Genomic DNA, 19,761 nt, shown 5'->3' on the forward strand with positions numbered 1-19,761 from the left:
AACACCATGAAATGGATTAACTTTCAGGGCGCAGTTTTGAGCGCATCTAAATGAAAAAACTAGCAAGAGCCGTATATACAGGGTCCATTATGAAAGTAATGCGCATTTTCTGGGAAAAATAGATTTATTGACCGGACCTGTACAAATTGTTAAAATTCTTCAAACTACTCTCACCCTGCATCAATACTCTTGCAGAGATGTGTCTGCCAAGCCTGGAAGGCACCCTGAAAGTCTTCGACGGGAATGTCTCTCAGGAACGCTGTAACATGCTTTTGGACGTTTTCTGCGGTCTCCCAATGCTTTCCTTTCTGCACTCTCTTCAGTCGGGGAAAAAAAAAAGAAATGTCGCACGAAGCCAAGTCGGTATTGTAAGGGGGATGAGGGACCCCTGTGGTGTTGCTCCGGGGGCCAGGAAGTTGGTCACGATGAAGGACGTGTGGCTGGGGGCATTGTCATGGTGGAGCTTGACCGTGTTTTTTGATGCCAGCCCTCATGCGCGCGACCCGGCGTTTCAATCTCTTGAGCACCTCCAGGTGAAAAGCTGAGTTGACAGTTTCTCCCTGCAGTACAAACTCAAAATGGGCGATTCCTGGGGCGTCAAAGGAGGCAATGAGCACCGTTTTGATGCGAGACTTGCTCATTCGCGCTTTCTTGGGGCGGGGCGATGATCTTGTGTGCCACTAGCTGCTCGGCGTTTGCGATTCTTGGTCGTGCTCGCACATCCAGGATTCGTCTCCGGCTACGACAGAGTTAAGAAAGTCCGGCTGATTTTGAATCAAATCCAACAATTCTTCACAGCGCAAAACTCGACGTTCTTTCTGATCTTCCGTCAACACTTTCGGCACAAGCTTCGCGCAGACCTTGCGCATTTGCAGATCCTCGGTCACTATCCCATGCACTGTAAATGTGGACATATGTAGAGTGCCAGCAATTTGCTGGATGCTCAATAAATAGCCAGAACGCGAACTTCGCGCACACGATCCACGTTTTCGTCGGTTCTGGTGGTTATTGGGCGTCCAGAACGGGGTTCGTCGGCGACCTCATCCCGGCCCTCCTTGAACGCCTTGTGCCGCCTCCCGGACTGTGAGCTTGAAATTCAGTCGTCCTTGAAGGCACCTTGAAGAGCCTGGAATCTTTCGGTTGGATTCTGTCGAAGCTTCAAGCAAAACTAGATGGCATATCGCTGTTCAAGCGAACGCTCCATCCCGCGCCATGTTATTCGCTCACACTGCTCGGAGTAAACTGACGACCGACTGCGTTGGCAGGGCAGAACCTTCGCCACATTTCCCGACCGATTTTACCGCGCTGCCATGGATATTCGCGTCATAATAAAATCATGAACATTACTTTCATAATGGACCCTGTATAGTTATCCTCCTTCGTCGTCTGGTCTTCAACGGTGTAGTGAACGTATTAAATAACGAGGAGTGAGGTCCAAATAAAGTCACTGAAGTTAACAGTGAGACAATGTATACGCCACAACCGGGCCAGAGGTAAACAAAATTAATGGGAGGCATTGCGGTGCATCCTATATGGCGGGTGATCGAACTTACGACCTTCAAGTCGGTCGCACAACTTATTGACCACTGATCTAGTGCAGACTGTGAAAGTCTGAGTACATAGAAACACCGCAGATACAAAATTCCTCAGCTCATTCTCTGAGGAAGGAGTTGGTCGAATTTGTCGGTTTGATTGCCAACAGCAGGGCCTAAAAAATAACAGCATTGGTGCGAGCGCGGGAGGCGGGAGTGGGGGCAAATACATTACGTGATCAACTATGACAACCTGTGGTTATTTAACGTGCACCCATAGTGTTGTGCATGCATTCCATGCACATCGAAATGCGGCCACAGCGGCCGAGAATTGGACTGTGCGGAAAACTATACGACGAGTTCGTGCTCACCGTCGCAAGCCCGTCGAGTGAGGCCCGCAGTTAGAACGCTTTTGTAGTCTTCGGCCGCCCATGTTATTCGCAGCAATGACAAAATTTAATGATTTGTCTCCCCATCTCCTTTCAATGTGGCACGCGTCGCTGAATATCTATTCTAGGCCGAAGCAAGAAATTTCGTAATACTTACGAAATGTTTGAGAGCTAGAAAGAAACACACAAGCACGGACGCACAAATGCCCAGGGGAACCGTTCACAGATAAAGATCCTTCATTCATCGGCAGTGTGTTTACTGTCGCCTGGGCTGACTCTTTTCGCCAACGCACGTGATGCGACCGCCCCCCGAATCGTTTTGCGTGCTAGCAGATTTATTAAGCCGATCCCTGATACATCTGCACGATGCGAAGCGGCCACTTTTCAATGTGAAAGCCGTATAGTTGACGCTATATTTAGAATCACTCAAAGTTGGCACTCCTGTGAAGAACTGCAATAATGAAGACAGGCGATTATTTTTGCCGCGAGCAGCTAGATGGTATAGGATCTTGTTGACGCCAGTTCCTGAACATAATTTTTTGCAGCTCATTGCAAGCGGTTAGTGCATATACTATACGTAAAGAATACGCAATATGTTAGAGCGGTTCCCCAACGCTATATCGCGGACGTATCTTTTACGTAAATTCGGTGTCGCAAACTCCCTCGATCAGGTTCAATGCAGCAAATGACATGCCTGGATGGGAAAACACAAAGATACGCCATCGGTATATTTTCTGTTTATAATGCGAAAGCATTCTACTGATCATCATCATCAGCCTATTTTATGTCCACACTGCAGGAGGAAGGGCTCTTCAATTACCCCTGTCCTGCGACAACCGATTCCGACTCGCGCCTGGAAATTTCCCGATATTATCATCCTACCTAGTTTTCTGCCGTCCTCGACTGCGCTTCCCTTCGCTTGGCGCCAATTCTGTAACTAATTATCCACTGGTCATCCATCCTACGCATTACATAGCCTGCCCAGCTCCATTTTTAACGCGACAGCGTTAAGGAGCTCGTGTCGCAGAAAAGCCGGTGTCGTCGGCGTCGGCGGCATTGGCCGTGAGCGAAAAATCCCGGAAGGCAATTCTTAAATAAAAACAACTTGTAAGATGGGCTGGGTGGGAATCGAACCAGGGTCTCCGGAGTGTGAGACAGAGACGCTACCACTCAGCCATGAGTTCGACGGTTCAAAGCGGGACAAAAGCGCCTCTAGTGAATGCGGTGTTGCCTTAGAAACGTGCCGTAGAAAGTTATACTGCGGTGTATATCGGTAATTATGAGCATGTAAATTACAGAAGCCGCAGTTAAACGAGTGGTGAAGTACGTTTCCGCTACATTTCTTCTGCGCTTGGCGCACACGCAGAGCCATCTTGCGACCCCCTCCTCGCGATGTACGGCGCTGCCCCGACAGGTGGCGCGCCACTCGCCTGCTTCTCCCCTTCAGCTCGTTTGAGCGCGTTGGAGCCGTGCGGGGACCGGTGCGAGGATGCCCCAATACCCTTGCGTTCAATAAGTTTTCTCGCTATCTCCATTTCCAACTTCCAGCGTGCGTCACTCGAACCCTCGTGTTTAGGCGACGCGATTCCTAGGAGCAGCGTCCGATGAGGGACGCCTCTGACGTGATCGCTGCGCCGTAACGCGTCTGGTGGGAAAGCGTCCCCTGCGATGTGTGCTGTGCTGCTGGCGAGGAGGCATGCGTCTGCGTGGTGCTCCTGGAATAAATAATTAGAAAAATGTTGTGCTGTAGACTTAGAAGTGTTGTATATGAAAACTATGTCTTTGTGTGACTCAAGAGCATGCCGAGTGAATGAGTGGGCGGTGCGAACGGGGTGCGATAACGCTAGCGCGTTCCACTCTTGAAGGCGAAGCTTAAGCGTCCTCGAATTTCTTTTTCCTAATGTCAATTACAATGTCGGCTATCCCCATTTATTCTCTGACCCACACCGCTCTATTCCTGTCTCTTAACGTTACGCCTAATATGTTTCGTTTCATAACTTGTTCTCGAGCTTTTTTGTCAACCTCCATGTTTCTGCCTCATATGTTAGCACCGGTAGAATGCAGTGATTGTATGCCCTTTTTTTAATGATAATGATAAACTCCCAGTCAGGATCTGGCAATGCCTGCCGTATGCATTCCAACCCGTCTTTATTCTTCTGTAAGCTTCCTTCACATGATCAGGGTCCCCTGTGAGTAACTGACCTAGATAAATGTACTCCTTCACAAACTCTAGAGGCTGATTGGCGATCCTGAACTCTTGTTCCCTTGCCAAGCTATTGTACATTATCTTTGTCTTCTGCATGTTAATCTTAACCCCACTCTTACTTTTTCTCTGTTAAGGTCTTCAATTATTCGTTGTAACTTGTCCCCAGTTTTGCTGAACAGGACAGCAAACCGACGGTTGCTGAGGTATTCGCTGTTGATCTTCATTCCTAAGCCTCCCCAGTTTAATAGCATTAATACTTCTTCCAAGCATGCACTGAATAGCACTGGAGAGATTTCGTCTCCTTGTCTGACCACTTTCTTGATAGGTATCTTTCTACTTTCTTTGCGGGGAACCAAGATAGCTGTGGAATCTTTGCCAGATATTTCCCAATATATTCACGTATGCCTCGTGTACTCTTTGGTTACCTAATGCCCCTATGACTGCTGGTATTTCTACAGAATCAAATGCATTTTCAATTACTTGGCTCAAGAAGCGGAAAATCCAGCGGCGTGGCCGGAGATGGTACAAAAAGTCACGTGGTCACAGAGACGTGCTCGTGCCACTGCTCGCGCGTTCGTCGTCTTCCACAGCTGGCGCCGATGGCCGTCGTCATGCCAGCGTTGCCATACTGGCCCTGCCTCTGCGAAGGCGCTGACGGCATTGGCCCACTGCCAGTCGGTGTGTCGATTTCGGTGCGCTCTGCCGTACACTCCGATGGACGAACCCTCGACGGAGGCGTTATGAATAATTTCGTACTTTCAACAAAGTTGAAGGTATATTGAGAAGGCAATAATAAAAGAATGTTTTTTAAGGTAAAGTGGCACTGCGATTATACTTGTTTTTAAAGAGATATAAAAACGGAGAGAAAGAGAATTTTTTTTTTTTACATAATAACGAGCTTTACTGAGCACCTGTGTAACTTGCTTCGCAGGTTTATCCCATGCGGTGTTTGCGCAGCTGTACTCTGTTTTACTGGCACTATTTCGGATTGGTGTACGTTGAAGTCTCATTCATGGGCACTTAGCAAAAGGCTTCGTAACAAGCGTGGGAAAGGCTGGCGGTGGTATCCAAACACAACGCGCGAGTGTGAATTGGGTACATGGGGAAGAAAATAAGGGGAAAGAAATATTTATCGCATTTTAATGAAGCGTCATTGCTCTGGCGCCATCAATAGTATTGACGCTAGTCGTATGCATTGCACGATAGCCTGAGGACAGAACAACATTCCAAATAGAATATGCTAATTAAGCTTGCGATATTTTCGATTAGTCATTGTTATTGGAATGCCGGTAGACTGAGTGTCTTCCCGCATGACAGCTTATCAGTGCTACTGCGACATTAAGCTTACTTCCAGGGCCGGAGCTGCTAACCGGTTGCCGCCTCCGATTTAATCTGCCTATAGTACACAGTGGAAAGACTTCAGTCAGAGAGAGAAAAGAAAGAAAGAAAGAAAGAAAGAAAGAAAGAAAGAAAGAAAGAAAGAAAGAAAGAAAGAAAGAAAGGAAGAAAGAAAGGAAGGAAGAAATTAAGAAAGAAAGAAATGAACCGGAATTGCGTATATCACAGACCCGCGATGAAATCCTTAATATGCTCTTCCTTCCTTTTGCGACGGAGTAAAATTAATAGATAAACGAAAACAGATATTACGGACCCATCGAGGCAACATGCGAAAACGAAGGACTTTTTTTTTCCGCGACAGTAATTTCCGATGCAAACGATATGCCCTGCGGCAAATGGCGCATGGAACCTTGGAAAAGTATCTAAAGATATATCTTTGATTGCTACCTAACGTTCGTTGTCGGATGTGTTCAAAAACAGAGAAGATAAGCTCGTCGCCTGCTGCTCATATTTTTTGTGACATAAAGCAAAGAAAACCGATTCATCCTCGTAACGTAAAACAGGCTGCGTGTAGCGCCATTCTTATACACTGTCCTGGTCAGCCTTCCGAGGTGCAATGGGAGTATTTGCACGACGCGGTTCGTCACACGGCATGTGGCTCAAATTTTCGGTAACTTAAGAGGAACTCCGCTTTCTCCATATCGTCGTCTTTGGACCTTATCGCCAGTAGCCCACTTAAGCTATGAAAACTGCAGCGGTCCTAGCTAAATCAGCAAAGCACATTGCCGGCGTGAACGGATTCCTTCGTTTATGAAAAGATCGCCGATTCGGAGCTACGTGCGGCTACGCAAATGCTTGCTACTGCACAGGACTATGTTTGCGTAGCACCGTTTGAGTACACACGATATTTGGTCTCATGTTTTATTTTATTTTTTTTATGCACACGGTGAAAGCATGTCCACCGATTGCGTCATTTGCACAAGCGGTTCGATTATCTCTCCCCCTGTACATGTAGACCTATACGTAGGCACATACAAACGTTGAAGTGCGCGTATTTGCTCAAACATATATTAAACCGTGCGTTTGCGGCATGTAGGACTATAGGGCAGCACACTAGAGCGAACAGCACGCGTGGGCGTACACGAGCGTGTACGCGCGTGTTGCATTTAGGACTCTGCGCACGCGCGTGCGAACTTGGACTCGCGACGCATCGCATTTGTTCCAGCCTGTCCTCGTCGTCCTTTCTTTGCCCTAAAGGGATTCAGACACCCTTTCGATGTGTCTGGGCCCCTCTTTCGTAGTGCGATCCTAACTCTGCGACACACTCCTCCCTTCCCACTCTTCGCTCCGGTAACAAAAGGCAGCTCGGCATTGCATTATTCAGCAGGTAAGGGGGTTTTGAAGTTCATGGCTTAACATGTCACCGACGTTTGCACAAGAGGCTGCTAAATGTTCACGTTGTCAACGTTAACATAAAAAGAAAAATGTGGGTGGAAAATAAATAGGACAGAGAATGCTTGTTAATACCGCTTTGTTCGGAGAAAATGGAGTCGCGGATTTTGCTGGCGCTAAGCCTCTCAATCTCGTGGTCACAAAAGTTTACCGTTTCCTCTTACATTGATTTATTTATTTGTCCCTCGCTTTGGCGTGCTTCCTGCAGCTGCACGCGATTCGAAAGAACAGACAAAGGTTGCGAACTTGAGGCGCGACGTCTCCACTGATACGTGACCAGCTTACATCCCCTCACCCCTTTTTTCCGCGTGTCAGCTGCCGCAAAAGTAGTGACGGGCGTCCGCGAGAGGCGGCACAACAGACGCGCTCCGAGTCGGCGCGCACTGCCGACCGCCAGGAGCAAAACAATGAGACACGCGAACAGGGAGGGAGGCACGCTGAGCGCCGCAACGCGCCACGGAATATGACCGGCTGACATTTTATTCGCCGCTGTCAAATGGCTCGGCAGGAGTGGTTTTATCTGCCCCATCAAAGTCTGGGCGCGCCGCAACTATAGCGCGATAATTCCGGCGCCCGTTCGACGACGCGAACGCTGCGTCTGGGCGGGTACGAGCTGTTTGCATGACAAAAACAGCGCGCTGAGAGCTCGAAGAAGAAAGCGCAGATTTATATTTCTCAGTTTTATTGCGCAATTGAGCGATTTCACTGCTCCCTAGTGGAACACGTATGTGAGCGCGCGATCAGAAGGGACTCAGCGTTCGTTTTGCGTCTTCCCGTTAAAAAATTAGCAGCGAGAAAGCTCTAGCTCTTTCTCTATCTTGGCTTCCATCCTGTCAACAGCGTTTCGACCTCGAATATGGCTATAGAGTGCCTCGATGCAAACGCGCTATTGAGGCACCCTATCAATGTGGCTGGCTAGACTCGCGCAAGGCGCTCTTGGCGTCTCCCGCTGTCTTTTGAGCGCAAGCAAGGGCAAGCGTAGGCTGACGTCACAGGTCGGCGATGCGATGACGCGTGCAGCGATTTACGCAGCAGACTACAGGCGGATACGATCCAAGAACAGGCGAAAAAAAGTTGAGGTCAGCGGCAGGTATACCGCCCCGTGGACGACCCATCGGCGACCTCGGCTGGTCGGCACGGGGCCAATCGTGCGCCGCGGCGGCCTTCGCCGGGCGCCGCTTGTTTCCGCGACGCTGCCGACGCTGTCCGACGGGGCCACAGCCGCGCACATCGCCCGGCGTGCACGCGGCGCACCGACCGCGGCGGGCACGGGCGCGTCCAGTGGACCCGCGGCTGAGACGGACGAGAAGAGAAAGCGTCCTTGCCCCACCGTTTCCCTCCTGTCCCCCTCCAGATGCTATTTTATGACCTGCAGGAGGTCACATGGCCCAAGTGCGGCCAACTGGCCTTAACCCCACAAACGAAACCGATCTGGAGGAGCAATGCAGGAAATGGGACAAAGAAACAAGTGCATTTACACAGGACCCTTCGAAGCGGGAACCATAATCAAACCGTTCAGCGGTATGCATAGCAACACTACGTCTTTGGAACACACACTCTATACGTGTACCCAAAAGCACGAACCAGGGCAAGAAAGTGGGAATCGCCGTTAACTTCATAACTGTCAGCGGTCTATATGCACAAGAGGCGTAACACTGGAATGGCACAATATTCATAATTCTCTCGCACGCGAGCAGCAGTAAAGACGCCGGGCGGTCTTTTCTTCTTGCGCGAGCTTGCATAATTATTCTGCACATATGCGTGCGAACGCTAAAACACACAAACTGAGTGTTCTCAATTATTGACGGTAGTGGGCCCTTCCAGATTCTCTCCTCCCTCCATGGCGAATGCTTTCGCTGTATGAGACGTTAACGGCTTCAATCAGCCGCTCTCCATTTTCGCATTGGAGCTCATGTGTGTACCGAACAATTATGCAAGTTTCCACAAAAGCAGGTATGACGGCTGTTGTTCTTTTTTTGGTCTTTTTTATGTAAGTGGTCTTCATTAAGAAAGGGCGCCTAATTACTATTTACCCTTCCAGTCCGCGCTTCCACATTGAGATCATAAATGGAGCCTGTGCGCCATGCAGGATTATCATGCGCCATCAAAATGAGCGCCGTTCAAACAAGCGAATCCGCTGTCACTAGCAGTGTGACGGCAGTGCGGAGGAAAGCAGGCAGCCTGATTTGCATTCAGGCCCACAGGGCCGCCACGGGGACACGCTTGACAGATCGCCAGTCGCGCTTCACCCCTCGCGTCTCAGCTGTGCGTGTCCGTGGCCGCTGGGTCCCCGTTCAGCAAGCTCTTCGTTACCGGTAATGACGCATAGGCATTGTTTGCCCTGTTGAGTGTAGGCCCGTAGGCGCGCCTGCTCGGAGCTTGGCACGGTGCACACACGCCAGCGCGTTCGCGCAAGCGCCTTTTCGAGGAGTCGGCGTGCTGTAAAAAACAAAAAGAACCTGAAGGAGGGATTTCTATACTACGAGGAACACCCTTGCTGCCTCGTCACCGCACAAGCTACGAAAGACGGACAAAAAGCCTTGGAAATAAAAAAAAGGTAACGATAAAAAATCTGCCAGAAGAAACACGATGGAGACAAACTGGTCGAAACTGCTTTGAGGGTGAATCGCGGCTTACGTTTTACATTCGTTCCTTCATTTTACAAATGTCGACTTCGAGCCGTAATGTTCTGTAGCATCCGTTCTCAATGGCCACTCTTATTGCTTGCGTTTTGAAGCGCTATTATGCGTGTCGAACGCTTTCGGGATGCCTTCTCTTAGCTTCCCACTCGAGGGTCGTATATTTTAATCTCACTATCCTGACTGGAATAATTAAAGCGCTTGGTTTGCATAACTTAAGCGAAGTCATTAGTTTCGTCTCGAGCAAGACAGCACACCTTATCGTCCATCGATGCATCACTGACGAAGTTGACATCAGCAAAGTTGACAAAGTAATGAACTTTCGAAGCATTTACAGTGGTTGTTTAGCGGCTTTGGTATTGTGCATGCTAAGCACGAGGTGGCGGGATCGAATCTCGGCCACAGCGGCCGCATATCGATGGGGGCAAAATAAAAAAAAAATACCCCTGTACTTAGATAGAGGTGCTTGTTAAAAAAACCTAGGTGGTCGAAATTAATCCGCTGTCCCCCACTATGGCGTGCCCATTTGGCACTAAATACCTCAGATCTTGTTTCAACTGCTCGACGAGTGTTTTTGCGAGTAATATACTATACAGGGTGTTTTTTTAGCTGCACCAAATATTGAAAATTAGAAAAATATGAATTATGGTAACGAGCTACGCGAACTATTAGTTCCCCTTGGCAGGCTCCTTGAAAGCGAAACTCGCTGCAAAAAGGGCGTCAGTGACGCTGATGTCGCCGCTCCGCCGCCGTCCGTCACGCCTCTGAGGTCGCCACCGGTCCGGCCCGCGAGCAGCTTGCGTTATCTCCTTCCTGTCTGCGGCGTTGGCCTAGCGCTTCAATGCCGGCGGGCTGCCAAATTTACTTCGTCATACCGCTGGGCCCCTGGTACGGCATTTCGTCGGTGGAAGTGGACACGTCACAAGCCATCAACCAGCAGCCACAACCAGCCGTTCCCTTATATATATATATATATATATATATATATATATATATATATATATATATATATATATATATATATATATATATATATATGTGTGTGTGTGTGTGTGTGTGTGTGTGTGTGTGTGTGTGTGTGTGTGTGTGTGTGTGTGTGTGTGTGTGCGTGCGTGCGTGCGTGTCGCTTGCAGCTTCGACATATCTGCACGGTCTTAAAGAAAAGATAGGGCTGGGAACACAGAGTCAAAGAGAAGCCATAGCTGAGATTTTTTTTTTTTTTTTTTTGCGGGAACATCGGTGCTGGCAGAAAGAGGTGTCGCTACAGGCCGTGAACATGCCGCCCGATGACCTGCGCCGAATACGTATTGGCAATAAACAACGGCGATTAGAAAATTAATTCTGGGGTTTTACGTGCCTAAACCACTCTTCGATTATGAGGCACGTCGTAGTGAGGGACTCCTGACTAATTTTGACCACCTGGGGTTCATTAACGTGCGCCCCACGCACGGTACGCAAGCGTTTTTGCAATCCCCCCCCCCCCCCCCACACACACACCGACATGCGGCCGCTGCTGCCGCGTTCCATCATGTTGCCTTATAGCTCCGGTGTGCACTTGCTTTAAGCACCTCGTGCAAAAGAGCCATCGATCCTGGAGCTAATACTGCTTCCGCCTACGAAGACAATGTCGACGGTATCGAAGGTCGAGTATAGGAGAAGTAGCGTTCTTATAATTTCTTCCACTGACGTCTGTCAATAACAGCGACAGAAGCCACAACAGCAACTGTGGATCTTAAGAGAAATCTACACTTATAGCAAAAAAAAAAAAAAGGAGCAGCACCGCGAACTTTTCAGGAATGACGCAGCGCCACTGAAGCGAAAGAGCGCACTCAAAGCTCAGTGAAGACACAAAGAGAAAGAGAAGGTTCCATAGCTTAGCCGAAAAAATTCTATAGCTCTTCTGCAGGGTAAAATAGAAATAGAGAGAAAAAAAAGAAGGCTGGCGTGTTAACAAGAAAGGTGCCTGGCCGGCTACCTTACGCTAGCGAAAGGAAACCGGGGAATATAATTGTAAAATTTGATTCGTTTAAAACAGTATAGGGCAAATACGGCAAACCATTCACAGCTACGCAGTATCCTCGACTAAACTTGCCGTATTTGCAACTGGGCTTTCATGCGTTGGACGGCGACACTGGCACAGGTGGAGCGAATTTCCTATCAAATATCTCAAACTTTATTTCTCTCACTCAGAGCCGCAGCATTCACTATACTCCGTTCTATACATAGCAGTTAACGCTGTTGAGGCTATAGAGAGACTTCTTGCAGTGGCTTTGTTCACATTTGGATATAGTTCGATGTTTTTTTGACGGTAATTGTGCGCAACTGTTTTCTATATAGGCTGAGTATTGAATGAAACAAGTTTTAATCCTTAGAAACATACATTCTGTGGTATATGGCTGCTAATTCGTGGTTCTAGATCATTCTTGTTTCTGTTTTCTTTTTTTTTTTCAGGTTCTTTTATTTCCAACTCGTTGCGAGCAGCCCCACGCGCATGGTCGCGCGATCGAACGCTGTTGGCGCGCAACGAAGCATGGACGGAACGCGCGGAGTGATAACTTTTCTTGACCGGACTTGCGTGCCTTCCACAACGTTGACTGATATGTACGGAACGGAGTATAACTGCCGTTAACGAGACCATGGCAATCAACCGAGCAGCGTTAGTACACAGCTGCACGTGGCACGATGGGAATGTAGAAAAATCTGAGGACACCTAAGCACTTCTTATGAGTTGTGAATGCGAACGTATTAATGCCCCATAGAAAAGCGCCGAGCGGTCCTTTGAGTTATTATTTATTATTTTATTTTCAAATACTGTTGGCCGTCTTGGCCTCCTCGCGGGCAAGCGAGGGCGTTGAGACGCTTGGCCAGGTGTGGGCTCCCTCCGCCATTAGGGGGCGTTGCCGCTTTTTGGCGGCTTTATAAAGCCCGTTTAGCCCAATGGGTCAGACACTCGGGTTTTAAGCGTGGGGTGGTAGGTTCGAGTCTCACTACCACCATCGTCTTTCCTTTGGAATTTATTCCGTTTTTTTTTAATGCATTAATTCATTTATAGCGATTACAGAGGCGAAGTGAGAACGCAGGCGAGAGCTTGCGTGGACAAGGAATGCGCGGATAACTCAGGCTTCCGAGAGCGAGAATCACGTGGCGTCGGGTGCGATGCCCTCTCCTCACGCAACCCTTGGCGCGCCAGCGCACCGGCTGGTGTTTCCCGTTCGCGGGCTCTGCTCTGTCGAGGCACGCACGTCAAGTGGCGTCGCAGCCAATGGAAATTTAGGTGCATTTCTGCTACGGCAGATGGCGGATTTTTCGCTTAGTGGGCAACTTGAAGCTTTCGCATCAAAAAGGGCGTTCCGATCACAGGAAAGCACGCAGTTTGAACACTATATGAACGCTGCGTGCGTGCGTTCACGCACAGTTAAGGAGAGGGAATTGCAGCCACCACTCGTGGCTGAAGCCTGCAAGTGCCTTGACTCTCCCTGTTCGCAGCGCAACGCGCGTAATCAGTCATGTATACGCTGTCCCTTTTTTGACAACTTTAACACCAAAACAACGTTGCAAAACAGGTGAATTCACTGCAGTTATTAGCAGAACTGACACAAACTGCCCGATTGATGGAACTCACCTTCGTAGTTTATTAGTCATATATATATACGACCCTAGTAAATTAATCCCATGAAATTCATTATAGAATGACAGGGCACGTGGTCGCTCCAGCGCGCCTTGAGGTTAACTTCTATTTCATTGTTGTATGTTTCGCTACCGCTGAAAGTCAACTATCTTTACACAAATTTTGGCAAAGCGATGGTTTGCAAGAGAGAGAGAGAGAGAGAGAGAGAGAAAAGGGTGCATAGAAAGGCAGGGAGGTTAACCAGAGGCAGTTCCGGTTGGCTACCTTGCACGAGGGGAAGGGTGAAGGTGGATAAAAAGAGAAAGAGAGCGGAATTAAGGGGGAGATAGAGGGAAATAGAGACGAGCACGACCAAAGCGCGTACACTACAGAGCGGTAGGGGGGCGGCGTTTACAGTCTATCGTAAAGCCCCGCAGACCGCAGGAATGGTTTGCATGAGTGTAAGCACCTACATTACTGGCTGTGTGCATACCGGCTGCAAGCGTACGAATAATTTTTTGCTGTCGTACCTCAGGAACGAAGCCTTAGTCGCTCCTCTCGCTCATCGTTTCGTATTGATGTGGTGCGGTTTCCAAGAACGGCCAACGACAGTGACTGTGTATACTGTCGGTGTCCAGAGATAGTAAAGTAAACGCTCCGCCACCCAAAACCAAAGCACGCAGATGCACGCCAAGTCATGCAGATATACAATGTACTCTGAGCATGTTGGAAATGTTCAGCAGGTTGTAACAGCTGTTCCGGATTTTATAACCTCGCGCTAATGAGAGAGCGTATTTTATCTTACTGAAATAGAAAACATTGGCAACGTTTGTCGCATGATTTACACCACCGTGAAACAAGCGAGGCTTAGCAATTTGGCTTTTTTTTTTCGGCCATGCAGATCTGACACTCCGAGCAGGTCCTTCAAAATCTTTCAAACATTCTTGAAAGGCTTGCGTTGCAATCCGACAGCCGAAGATGCTGAAGATAATGTAAACTAAAAATGGACTGTTCTTGTTCGTGCTTAACGTACTTACTTCTGCGCCACGAAAGTAGAAATGTACACACGGAACATTCGCCCGCCTGGAGAGAGTAAAGCAAACTGTGCTTGCGGGGTGGACATTTAAATTGAAAGCGCGAGCCCGTTTCCAAAGCTGGAGCCGCTATAGAGAGGAGAAACAAAGCCATGCACAAAACTGATACGTTCCGAGACGGTTTGGTCCTCGCGAACTTCCAGTCTGCCGGGAGCCCTTCAGCCCGGCACGCTGCGGCCGCTCTCGGAAATTTACTGCCCGGAAATAATGGGTCCGGCGGCGGGAAGGGGAAACTGGCACTTTGAAAACGGCCGCGTTCCTCCGAGAAACTGCCGCCCACTCTACGGAGATTTCTGCTGCTGCTGCGCTCTCTTTGCCTCCGAAGCACTGTAAGGCCCGGAACTATACGTCGACGGAGGTCCCTTGAAGCGTGTGGAAAAGCGTTCCCGACGGCCTGCATGGTATACGACGCGGTGTGTCCGCCGCAACCGCTGCGCTTCGTGGGGGCCCAAGAAATGCCGGAGATGAGCGGCAAATAGCGATGGTTTCGAGAGCACGAATGAGATGCAAAGAAAGAGAGCGCAGCGACCACGTAAAATGTGTGTTCGCGCGTAGTGTCGCTCTCAGAAAGAGCACGCTCGGGTCTCGCGCTATTTCACGCTCATCGAGTCTCAGCGCAGGGCCCGTAACTGTTGCATTAGACTGTCCACTGATGCTGCTTGGCACGTGCAGCTGTGAGGTTTGCAAGGGAGGAACAGATGCGGCGGGTTTCATTTGCCGAGGAATGGTGTGGTCATCGGACGCGTCCCATGCTGACAGCAGCGCCAGTTCCCATAGCCTATAGCGAGCGGAGTAATCATATATTGCAGTAACGCTCTCTGACCAGCGTTGATATCGAGGCAAGCGTTTCCACGGTCTGCATGTTTTATATATATATATATATATACATGTACAACTGTGCGTGTCGTATGCGTTCCAACGCTACCGTGATAAACAAGCTCGCTTGTCAGCTTCAAACAAACCATGAGACGGGCGCGCGTCTGTTGCTGTTCAGAATGTCGTCTCATTTCTGTCCTAGCCCAAGCGGCTGGCGTCAGGAGAACATGTAGGAAGCTGAAATAGCCGGTGCGCCATTGGGTCAGTGACCGGCAAACAGCGCTGGCCAGGAGGCACTACGGGCACTCGGGCAATTTGATTGTCCTACGAAAATGTTCTCAGGCTGTCTGATAGGGATCTCGAGAAAATGGCACGATATTTTTGACCGATGGCAGACTCACACCCATAGCAACACTTGATAACGCTCGGCGCGACTAGCCAAGTTCTGTCCGTAACAATGCACGTTCTGAGGCGCGCATGCACAAGTACGGTCAAGAACGACGGTGCCCAGGCAAGTCGCACGTCGGGCACATGTGCCTCAAGATGAGCGATGAATTTGCTGACGCGAAATAAAAGTATGTCCCACCGAAAACTTTTTTTTTTTCTCCTCGCTAGGCCAGACGTTACGACGCCGCTGTTGCCGCGGGAAATTTCAGCGCTGGCGCCAGCTGGTGCCCTATTAGCGGCGAGAATTAGGAGTGGCGCCCTCTCGCGAGTGACGTCACGGCCAGGACGCCGCTCGCTGCGGCTCGCTCGCTCCCTTCGTGTATGCTTGGGGTGTGGGTGGCTCGAGCCGTACTTGTTGAAGGGTATGACGGCTTCTTTCTGCTGCCATGCCTGAACCACGGTTTCTTCTTCAAAAGCGTTTGAGTAGAGAAAATTCGCGGCTTGGATATCGCAAGTTATGTAGCGTTGAAGGGGTCTACTGGTTTTACAATGCATATATGCGCCGTGTCTGTCGATAAATTTTGCGTAAAAAGAATTTCTGCAAATTGAACACGCGAAGTTGTGCATGATGCTTCGCTAAACACTTAACATTCCCTTGGTATTTAGCTATGAGAGACATTGCATCTTACATGGAAGAAAATTCTTGGTAATTGGCGTCAACATGTTAACTGTGTTAGAAAGGCACTGCCCAGCGAAACTGTCAGCATGATTCTTATTACTCTGGTGAGTTGTTCTAGTGAAATATCGCCATTTATTAATGCGTAAAAGAGTGAGGCGCGCATTTCTTATGAAAAAGTTTGCTGTTATTTTCACCCCTCTCTGGAACAGGCCTCCAAAAAACAAATTGATCATGCCTGCTAACACGACGGCGCGTCATGTAGAGCATTTACATAGTAGCAATCACCTGTGAGAAATGTTTCGTGGTTAAGATCGAGAGCCAATCAATTGCAAGCGATGAAATGTTTCATGGTGGCTCTCAGTAGCCTTTATTGACAATATATGACACACTATGAGAACAAAGAAAAACTGCGCAAAAAAGAACAGGACAGAGAAAGAACCACACGACACAGGCGCAGACTAGCAACTGGTTTAATGCTCCAACGCCACTTTCCTACCACCAACAGAACGCATGCGCACTAACCGCAAAGACCAATGCCGCTATCATGTAGTCAAGCCTAGAAACGCCAACTCCTTGCGGTACAAATGTATGGAAGCCTCACTAACACATTTATCCGGCCCTAATCTCGCGATTTCTAAAGCTTCGATTACTTCACGCTCTTTCTTATCACTTGCGCGTCCGACAATCTTAGTCCTGCCGAAAGTGGAGTACAAACATTGCCGTCATGCCTGCAGGTCTTGCAATGCATAGGAAGATGCTGTCCTCTAGAATCACTTAGTGAATTGGCATGTTCTAATAATCTAATATTAATGCAGCGGCCGGTTTTCCAACGTACACGTTGCCACAATTCAGCGGAATCTCATAGATGACATTCGCTCTACAAGGCACAAACTTGTTCCTGTGGTTAGTGCTGCACTCGATTTTCTTTTTCCTATCAGGTCTAGCTAAATTGCACATACTGGACAGCTTACAAGGTGCCGAAAAGAGAACCTGTATGCCGATTTTCCAGAATGCGTGTGGTATTTCTGTGGAAGGTTTTCTAGAGTTGCTTAAGGCATATCTTTCTTCAACCATTGTGAGTTTTCAGGATAAATTTTATGTGCAAAAACGCGGCATCTGCATCGGGTCGTGTGTAGCCCCTGTTTTGTCTGAGATCCTTTTAGCCGAACTTGACCGCTCGCTAGCGCGGGTACTTTCTGACGACCGCATCGTTCGTGTGTTCCGATACATCGATGATTTTTTAATTCTTTTAAATTTAGACTACAACGATAACTTGACACAGGTGGCATCGGAGGTTTTAGCATCCTTTAAGTCTGCTTTTGCCAGTTTTAATTTTACTATTGAACTTCCTGAAAACTCTTGCTTGCATTCTTAGACTTAAAATTATTTTTTAACGATCCCGACCACCTCTGCTGGGCGTACTTGCCTAGGTCGAAAAAAGCACTTCTACCCTTCAACTCGAGCCATTCGAAGCTGGTCAAGAGGGGGATCGCGTCAACGTGCCTCAGGGCTTCGTTAGTGAAGTCCTGTCCACACAAGGTGCAGTCTAGTTTTGATGCCCAAGCTGATCGCCTTCGGTCGGCCGGTTTTCCGTTGGCCCTTCTTCGGGCTGTTGCCGAGTCGCTGTTGAAGTCCTTCCGACCAAGTTCAAAGCCTCGTGGGGCGGATCCACAGGAGAGGAGGAAGTATGAAGTTATGCCCTATGTCCACAGGGTCTCGCACGGCCTGAAGAGGATCGCGGGTAAATTCGGCATACAGGTTCTCTTTTCGGCACCTTGTAAGCTATCCAGTGTGTGAAATTTAGCTAGACCTGATAGGAAAAAGAAAATCGAGTGCAGCACTAACCACAGGAACAAGTTTGTGCCTTGTAGAGCGAATGTCATCTATGAGATTCCGCTGAGTTGTGGCAACGTGTACGTTGGACAAACAGGCCGCTGCATTAATATTAGATTATTAGAACATGCCAATTCACTAAATGATTCTAGAGGACAGCATCTTCCTAAGCATTGCAAGACCTGCAGGCATGACGGCAATGTTTGTACTCCACTTTTCGGCAGGACTAAGATTGTCGGATGTGCAAGTGATAAGAAAGAGCGTGAAGTAATCGAAGTTTTAGAAATCGCGAGATTAGGGCCGGATAAATGTGTTAGTGAGGCTTCTATACATTTGTACTGCAAGGAGTTGGCGTTTCTAGGCTTGACTACATGATAGCGGCATTGGTCTTTGCGGTTGGTGCGCATGCGTTCTGTTGGTGGTAGGAAAGTGGCGTTGGAGCATTAAACCAGTTGTTAGTCTGCGCCTGTGTCGTGTGGTTCTTTCTCCGTCTTGTTCTTTTTTGCGCAGTTTTTCTTTGTTCTCATAATGTCATACCAACTAGCCCCTCACCGTACGCTTATATGACACACCCCTCACGCAAGAAAGTGAGGGGTGTGCCAAAGAAGAAATGAAGAAAGAAACTAAACTTCAAACTTCAACGGTAGCAACCAACTGTCGGTATGGCGAGGCACGCATTGCATGCGAAACCCATCAGTTCACTACAACTTCGAATTCAAACCATAGCGGCATTTTTTTTTTTTACAGCACCAATTGGAAGGCCTAAAGTATTCTCGACTACAGCGCAGCTTAGATTGCCTAGAAAAGGCAAATTCAAGCTTTTTCTGCCTCACCATGCCTCGATGCAGCGTTGTTTAATTATACAAACGGAGAACTATTCGCTTCATCAGTACATAAAAGAGAACCTAGCAAACCTTCATCAAGGAAACACCACAAGCCTTACATGTATCACTTGTTTTTTGACCCTCCACCGGGGAATTATGATATCTTCACATTGTCCCATACTACCAATGCTTGACGCTTCGACTTCTTTCCGGCTGCAGCCATGCGGTCCAAAAGGCATATTTCACTAAAAAATTTGGGCCGAGCAGCCTGTGTCAGTTCGCCAAACAGATTCGTCATGTATATTCCTCGAGCAACAAGCACCAGGAAATTTCTGAAGTGAGTTGAACGTGTAGCACGGAGAAGGGAATATATATTTGGACATTCCTTTTCGTATTCTGCAAATAGCTGTGAGCCTTCATTAGCTTTACTTCAAATTACCGCCACTTAAAATAAAAACGCGAAGAACCACCTAATTTTGAGAAGCAGTTAAAGAAGCAAGTGCTGCTTGTAGAATCTAAGCTGCAGTGTTAAGTCCTCGTATTACTGCCGAGCGCTTCCTTGAAGAAATGCAAAAATTCGATATTATACCACGAACCACTCGTCATGAGCAAACTTGTTTTAGCAGATTAAAATCACGGTAACTGTTGTAGAGGTCATATATAGCCAGCGTTTGTGACGTACTTGTAGCACCGCGGTAGGTATGGTACCATAAGGGGATTATTATATGCTATGTATTTGCAGTTGTCGATTCGCGCATGAAAAACCCGCAATGGGCTGGTCTGCGCTCCTTCGGCTCGCACTGCAGCGTTGCCTTTGAGAGCGCATTGTCGTCTAAGAAATAAGCTCTTCGAATAAATTTTCGTGACTGAAGACGTCGTAAAAATATATTTGAGATTGCCGCCATACGTATACAAGCAGAGAGAACGAGGGCGAACAAGCGAAAACACCGCAGAAAGCGCCAGGA

At 48.3% G+C, this 19,761-nt stretch overlaps 1 protein-coding gene and 1 pseudogene across 4 annotated transcripts in view; one reads left to right on the forward strand and one right to left on the reverse strand.

The window, feature by feature from the left end:
* Window positions 1-19,761, reverse strand: part of LOC142586075 (GTPase-activating Rap/Ran-GAP domain-like protein 3) — a 567,772-nt gene that overhangs the window by 221,185 nt on the left and 326,826 nt on the right. The window lies entirely within an intron of this gene.
* LOC142574269 (uncharacterized) overlaps window positions 17,134-19,761 on the forward strand; it is a 29,454-nt pseudogene continuing 26,826 nt past the window's right edge.

This window comes from Dermacentor variabilis, chromosome 1 (assembly GCF_050947875.1).
Source record: "Dermacentor variabilis isolate Ectoservices chromosome 1, ASM5094787v1, whole genome shotgun sequence".
In the NCBI taxonomy this organism is placed as follows: Eukaryota; Metazoa; Arthropoda; class Arachnida; order Ixodida; family Ixodidae; genus Dermacentor; species Dermacentor variabilis.